We start from the raw sequence: 7,958 nt of genomic DNA on the forward strand, positions 1-7,958 counted from the left end.
AATGGTACGGGATGAGCAGTTGGGAAAGTGCCAGGTGGCCTTCCCTCAGAGCACCTGCCAAGTGGCCTACGTACAGGGGTAGATTCTTCCCCATCATGTAGTCAGTCTGCTCCCTGCTCCTATGTTGCACCTCCCTTTCAGTGAGAGAATGGGGATACTTCCCGCCTAGTATATAATTCAGCACATAGTTGAGTTGAATTCAACATGGTAGAGTACTTTAAAATGTTGAAATTTATACTTAATACATTTCATAACGGATGAACTGGTTTAAACGTCATGGCCTCTTGTTTCACCAGGAACCCATGATGATCCTCTTTTTCTTGAATCCAGTTTCTTGTCTTGAATTCACTCCCCTAAGTGTCCCCAAAGTGATTTTTATGAAATGTAGATCTATGCCAATTTCTGTCTTAAAATTTTTCAAATTTTCCGTTTGCCAAGAGCCATCCTGATTAGATCCATGCCAACTTCTCTGCTTCACATTTCACTTCCACAGTATGAAATTATTTCCAATTCTCTCCCATACACCTCTCTTGTATTCATGTAAAACACTTTGTTTTGTACTGTCAATTTTTTCTGACTTGCTTTCCCTATCGCCTCTCCATTTGGCTAAATCTTACAATGGTGTTTAAGACTATTTAGACCATACTTGGACTGAATGTTTGTGTTCCCTCAAAATTCATATTATGGGCTTCCCAGCTGGGTCAGTGGTAAATTATCTGCCTGCAATGCAGGAGACCCAGGTTCAATCCCTGGGTCGGGAAGATCTCCTGGAGTAGGAAATGGCCACCCACTTCAGTATTCTTGCCTGGAGAATTCCATGGACATAGGAACCTGATAGGTTACAGTGTATGAGGTCACAAAGAGTCAGACACAACTGACCATGCATGGCAAAATTCATATATTGAAATCTTTTTTAAATTATTATTTTATTTATTTTTATTGGAGGCTAATTACTTTACAATATTGTATTGGTTTTGCCATACATTGACATGAATCCACCCCGGGTGTACATGTGTTCCCCTTCTTTTTTTTTTTTTTAATGCCAAACATCTTTTATTTGGAATTAGACAATGAAAGCCAAAGTTCCAAACACATCTTCAAGAAGGAAGACTGATCAATGCATTTTGAAGCAAGTTCCTGTCTACAACTGAGACAGTCTTGGGTATCCCAGATTATCAAGAGGGACACAAAATCTTCAAAACAAAATTAAGTCTATTTTATTTAAAAACATATAAATAGGCCAAAGAACACTTAAGCCTGAGAGGGCTGCAAACTTTTCTAAGAACATAATGGTCCCAAAAGATTAACATTTTTTGCTGATTCAGCTCACAATGGCAGCCCTCTTCAAGCAGCAGCGCAGTCACTAGCAAACATTTTACGGGCATCAGAGATTCACAAAGCAATGGGCCACGGCCCTGCCCTCAAGGAGCTTACAGTGGAGTTGGAGAGACATGATGATACATCCAAAAGAGACACAAAGTCCACATATCAATATCATAACAAAAGCAATTACTGGCATAAGTCTTCACAGGTTCTAACAAATGAACAGTAGGAATATCTGAGCTACTACATCAAGTTTCAACCTGACATATCAAAAAATGGTTTCTGTTTATTCTTTTCAATTCAACTGAATTAAAAGGGGAAAGCATAATTCCAAGCCAAATGTACCATAATGTTTGCTGTCTCAGATGAAGGGGTAGATTGTTCAGGTTCTATCTAGGGTTTCTCTGCAGCACCACATCCAGAGGTCAAGTTCAGTAGTTCTGGCTGCTAAACCGATGTACAAACTCAGACAGCGAGTAGACGGCTCCCCATCCGACCTCAGGATCCATGCTGATAAAATCATTCAGGTTCATCTTGGAATCTTCTGAACTGTGGATGGATGTCCTCATCAGACTTAAAGGCATCTTCCACGTATGTGTCAAAGGGGCAGGGGAATGGCAGGACAGTGTCAAGGTCATAAATGAAGCTCTGTCCTCCGCTTGAAACATGAAGTAAGACAACATGGTAATCCCAGATGACAGGTCCATCTCCGGGTCTTGCCTGCTGCTTCCAGATAGGTATCATCTTCCTCTCATTAGATATGAAGACAGCATAACACTCTTCTAAAGGATACTGGTCGTGGTTTTTGATGTATTCGCAGAGCTTCCAAATATTTCCTTCACAGTAGCAGCTGTTGTAGACACAGGCGTCCCGCGGGGGGCTGGCCGGCTTGTAGTGGGCGGCTGCGGCGTTCCCTTCCATGGCGGGCCTGGGTACGGGCCAGAAGCGTGTGTTCCCCTTCTTAAACCCCCCTCCCACCTCCCTCCTCCCCTTATCCTCCCTCTGGGTCATCCCTGTGCCCCAGCCCTGAGCATCCTGTATCATGCTTCGAACCTGGACTGGTGATTCGTTTCACATATGATAATATACATGTTTCAGTGCCATTCTCCCAAATCATCCCACCCTCGCCCTTTCCCACAGAGTCCAAAAGACTGTTCTATACATCTGTGTCTCTTTTGCTGTCTCACATACAGGATTATCATTACCATCCTTGTAAATTCCATATATATGAGTTAGTATACTGTATTGGTGTTTTTCTTTCTGGCTTATTTCACTCAGTAATAGGCTCCAATTTCATCCACCTCATTAGAACTGATTCAAATGTATTCTTTTTAATGGCTGAGTAATACTCCATTGTGTATATGTACCAAAGCTTCCTTATCCATTCGTCTGCAGATGGACATCTAGGTTGCTTCCATGTCCTCGCTATTATAAACAGTGCTGCAATGAACATTGGAGTATATGTGTCTCTTTCAATTCTGGTTTCCTCGGTGTGTATGCCCAGGAGTGGGATTGCTGGATCGTATGGCAGTTCTATTTCCAGTGTTTTAAGGAATCTCCTCACTGTTATCGATAGTGGCTATACTAGTTTGCATTCCCGCCAACAGTATAAGAGGGTTCCCTTTTCTCCACACCCTCTCCAGCATTTATTGCTTGTAAACTTTTGGATAGAAGCCATTCTGACTGGTGTGAAATGGTACCTCATTGTGGTTTTGATTTGCATTTCTCTGATTATGAGGGATGTTGAGCATTTTTTCATGTGTTTGTTAGCCATCTGTATGTCTTCTTTGGAGAAATGTCTGTTTAGTTCTTTGATCCATTTTCTGATTGGGTCGTTTATTTTTCTGGAATTGAGCTGCAGGAGCTGCTTGTATATTTTGGATATTAATTCTTTGTCAGTTGTTTCATTTGCTATTATTTTCTACCATTCTGAAGGCTGTCTTTTCACACTCCTTAACACCATACACAAAAATAAACTCAAAATGGATTAAAGATCTAAATATAAGACCAGGAACTATAAAAATCCTAGAGGAGAACATAGGCAAAACACTCTCTGACATAAATCACAGCAGGATCCTCCATGACCCACCTGCCAGAATATTGGAAATAAAAGCAAAAATAAACAAATGGGACCTAATTAAAATTAAAAGCTTCTGCACAGCAAAGGAAACCATATATTGGAATCTTAACCCTGATGTCATCAAGGGTATCAGGAGGTACCTTTGGGAGGTGATCAAGTCATAGGCAGAGCATGCATGAACAGGATTAGTGCCCTTAAAAAAGAGGCCCCAGAAAGATCCCTTGTCCTGTCTGCCATGTGAAGTTGCAGTGAGAAGACAGCCATCAGTGAGGAGTCTGACTTGCCCCAGACCCCAGATCTGCCAGTGCCATCATCTTGGACTTCCTCATTTCCAGACTTGGAAAAAATCAATTTCTATTGTTTATAAGCTCCCTAGTTTATGGTATTTTGTTATATCTGCCCAAACTAAGACAGACCATATTCCCCAGAAAGCCTCTCTGAAAGTCCCTACTGTCTAGTAAATAATGCTTTTTAATTTATTCACTTAATTAATATAAAGTTGAATGCCTATTATGTACTCAGTAGTATTAACTAATGAGGGTCATTTTCCTCTATGAGTCGCTCTGCTCATCTCTAGGTATCAGGGAAGAGAGGAGAGTGTCCAAAGAGAGCGAGTTAGATTTCCTGGTGCACATTACAGGGAGGGCCAGATGGATGACCTTTAGGGCATGTTTGGGAGGCCTTATCTGAGAGCTGGAGAAGGGTGATGTAGAACAAATAACTACAATCATTTCTCTCAACTATGAACTCTATAAAGTTGAACTTGAGCCTAAAGTAAAAGATGGTTTTTATTGGACTAACAGTAAGTTTGGTTAATAGTGTGCTAGACCTTACACTATTAATTATACTATTAATGCACCCTTCCTTATACTATTAATGATATAATATTGGAGTTACATTAATATAGTTAGTATGATTAGAGGATAAACCGGAAAGAGGGATTTGTTTCTGTGCCCCATATCAGTGACTTAATTAAGTAATGCTTCTTTAACCCAACTTCTGGGGGATTTTTGAGAGATAGACAAACTGGTGTAGAATTAAAAGGTGACAAATAGATGGGCTAATATATCTGCAATCCCATTGTATCAATAGGAATGCTTTCAGCATCAAGAGAAAACTAATCAAAGTGACGAACTACTTTACTCATATAACAAGCATTCTGGAGGTAAACAGCTGTTGGTGACTGATACCAATGTGAAAAATACAAAGCCAGCATTTCTCTAATTTTGTTGGCCATTCTCTTGTGCTTTGCAAGATGGTTGCCATAGCTCTAGACATGAGTCTATATCCAAAACAGGAAGGGTGTGGCAGAAGGAAATGTTTGACAGTGTCATTTCTTCTTTTTATCAGGAAAGCAAGGATTTGCCAGAACTCCTAGAGACTCTTACTTACACCTCACTGGGGCTGAAACTGCCTCAATGGCCGACCCTAGCTTCAGGAGAGCAGGAAAGCAAATATATGGCTTTTCTAGTCTCTATAATGCAACATGCCAAGTAAGGTATATTTGAGAACGGGAGATGGGCTAACCAACCAATGACTTCTGCCACATGTATCCTGTTTAATTCTCTACGACGTCATCAGCCTTCACTACCATTTATCAGTGTCTTGGTCTTTAGGATTCTTTTAAAGTAAAGGTGGCGGAAATATGAAGTTATACACTGTTTATAAGTTTCCTCAGTTACTACAGCAATGTGCCTGCATCTTCAACAGCCCATTTCATGCCTGAGGAAGAAGCATTTGCCTGTGGTGCCAGGGAAATTTTTTGAATCCAGTTGTTTGGATAGTTTTGAAAAAAGTGCAAACAAAAATGTCTATCCTTGGTTTAATTTTTCACTCTTGTTTATCCATGGGTGCTTCTAAGAGCTTTTGCAAGTAAACCTTCCAAATCTTAAACTAAGCGTGGTAGGCAAACTATCTCACAGTTTACAACCGATCAAGAAGAATAACAATCCATTAATTCTGGTGCGGTAACCTCAGGAAAGGGGGCATGTGGAGTAAACCAGGGGGATTCTAGCAAGTGTGAAGGTTTGAAACCATACTGTATCCTCCCTGTGGTGGTATGTCCACAGACACCTCTCTGCCTTAGGAACACATGTGGCAGGATATGCTCTGATACAATTGGCCTAAGGGCAGTACAGAGTAGTGTTTAGGATGTAAGCTCTGGAGCCAGTCTGTCTAGGCTCAAGTCCTGCTTCTACAACTTACTAGCTGTGTGACCTTGGACATGTTACATAAACTCTCTGTGCCTCTAAAGCGGACAGTAATAGTACTCAACTAATGTATATAAATATATATGTGAAGCATTAAGAAAATTTCCCATCACTTTATACACAACAACTGGTACCTACTAGCTTTTGTCATTGTATAGTGCTATTATATAATGGCAATGTCCACCAAGCCAAGTAGATTCTTTGCTTCTTCACCTTTCCTTTTTTGCTGCTGTGCATCCCTTTTGGACATTTGCCTATTATAGAGGAAGCACTCGTAAATGCTCATTAATGTTTAAGTGCTTCAGAAGGAGTAGTACTTCATCACTCTGTGTACACTGTGCTATGTAATATGTATTATTATCACAACTTCACAGAAAGAAAAGGAAGTTGAGCAGAGCGGTGAAAGAACTTGTCCAAGCCACACAGCTAGTAAACTTGTTGGAGTTAGAACACAGGTGTTTTGGGCTCCAAGATCCGTACTGAGTCCCTTTGTGGCATTATTGAATTGAGTTATAAAACTTAAGTTAGCTTTTTATGTGCATATCTTTTCTCTGCATATAATTTTCTCATGCTCTGTTGGAAATATTTGAGCCATAGTCATCTTTTAGGACATTTGCACAGCTCACAATCAACTTTCTCTTTCTAAAAACTGTTTTAGAATCCTAATAAAGGAGGCCCCACTGTTTCAGAATACAAAACCCTTCTTTCCTAAGAGCTGCTGCTGCTAAGTCGCTTCAGTCGTGTCTGACTCTGTGTAACCCCACAGACGGCAGCCTACGAGGCTCCCCTGTCCCTGGGATTCTCCAGGCAAGAACACTGGAGTGGGTTGACATTTCCTTCTCCAATTCCTAAGAGCAACCCATTCCATATGAGTGTCATAGGCCCGACTGTAGGCTTACCAGAAGAGGCAGCATCACCTAGGTTATCCCAGTAAATCAGAGAACCCATCCCATAAACTACCTTAATTGGTACAGGAACTGTACATGATCAACTCAGATCAGTAAATCATTCTTTCTTGGGATTTTTTCCTGGAGTTATTTGGGAAAACAAAACAAAATGTATTTCCTCTCTTTTGGGGTTATTAAGCTTATATAGAATTGGAGTCTTCAGCTTCCAGCTGTCATTCTGTTGGTAGAGAGGACCTGTTGAAGAATTAGAGTGTAAGGGCCTGATATTGTCATTTATGATCCTTGAACCACGTGTACCTGAGGCCAGATGAATCTCCTAACCCATTTATGAGAGTTAACAAATTCCCTTAATTTGCTTACATTTTTTTGAGTTAGATTAATGCCACCTGCAGTAAAGAATCTTTATTAATATGCTTATTTCCCTTCCTTATCCATGGGTGTGAAAATCTTTTTTTAATTCAGAAACTTTGTATTAGGGATTTTACTTTAAATTGACACACATGTCAGATAAGCATGAGGTAAACAATTGTATTTGCATGGAATCAAATCCAGAAGAATTAGAAATCTTCACTCATCCTGAAGATTTTGCTTGGGTATTCCTTCCTTGGCTGTCATACAGCTACAATTGATGCATAGATGATGTATCCCCCGGACAGCAATATGACAGAATACAAAGCTGAATAAATCTGATCCAGTGTGTGGCAACTCACTGGCTTCATGGTAAGAAGACGGCAAAAGTTCAAAGCATGGGTATAAGATGCAGGCTCTAGAGCAATCTCTGGAGTGGTTTAAAAAAAATCTCTTTTGAGCTTTTCTTTTTCTAATTTTCCATCCTTTCTATTTATGAGACTTCACAATTTGGGATTTTGTTCGTGCTTAGAGAATGGGACATTCAAAAACCAGAAAAGAAAAGATAGGGAATGATGCTTTTGTTATTATTGTCATTATTAAGGTGAAAGCAAGAAATTTCAATTGTAAATCAATCCTGTTAGAATCAGGGGTGAATTCGAATCTTAATAGGCAGTGAGGAGAACTGTTGGCCAGATCATTCATAGAGCCATATAACTATAGAATATTTAAAGAGGAAGAGACCCAAGCAATTCAATATTTTCATTTTATGAAAGAAAAAGCTGAAACCCAGAAGGTTAATCCACTTGTTCAAAGTCACAGAAACAAGCCTGTCATCCAGAACTCCCTGGTTTCATCTGCTGTTCTTTCACTGGATCGTGTTACGTTTTTTCTGAGTCTAAAATTGTCAGGCTGGGTCAAAACTAGATGTAATGTTCACAATTCATTTGCATCATGGAGAGGAAGGCAATCAATGAATGAACAGTTTCATTAATTCAGCACTAAATACAACTGCATTACATTAAAGCAGCAAAAGAAAATAAGCAGACAACCCTAGACATAACCTCATACTCGACTAAATTGCAGTTT

At 39.9% G+C, this 7,958-nt stretch overlaps 2 pseudogenes; both read right to left on the minus strand.

Annotated features, from left to right (window-relative positions):
- Positions 1-1,194: 1,194 nt before the first annotated feature.
- On the minus strand, positions 1,195-2,266 carry LOC148776436 (protein N-terminal glutamine amidohydrolase pseudogene; annotated as a pseudogene).
- Positions 2,267-7,078: 4,812 nt separating this feature from the next.
- On the minus strand, positions 7,079-7,240 carry LOC148776437 (transition zone microprotein 1 pseudogene; annotated as a pseudogene).
- Between the last annotated feature and the right edge of the window lie 718 nt (positions 7,241-7,958).

The sequence above is a fragment of the Moschus berezovskii genome, chromosome 9 (genome assembly GCF_049115385.1).
Source record: "Moschus berezovskii isolate FMDL1 chromosome 9, NW_MosBer_1.0, whole genome shotgun sequence".
Classification (NCBI taxonomy): domain Eukaryota; kingdom Metazoa; phylum Chordata; class Mammalia; order Artiodactyla; family Moschidae; genus Moschus; species Moschus berezovskii.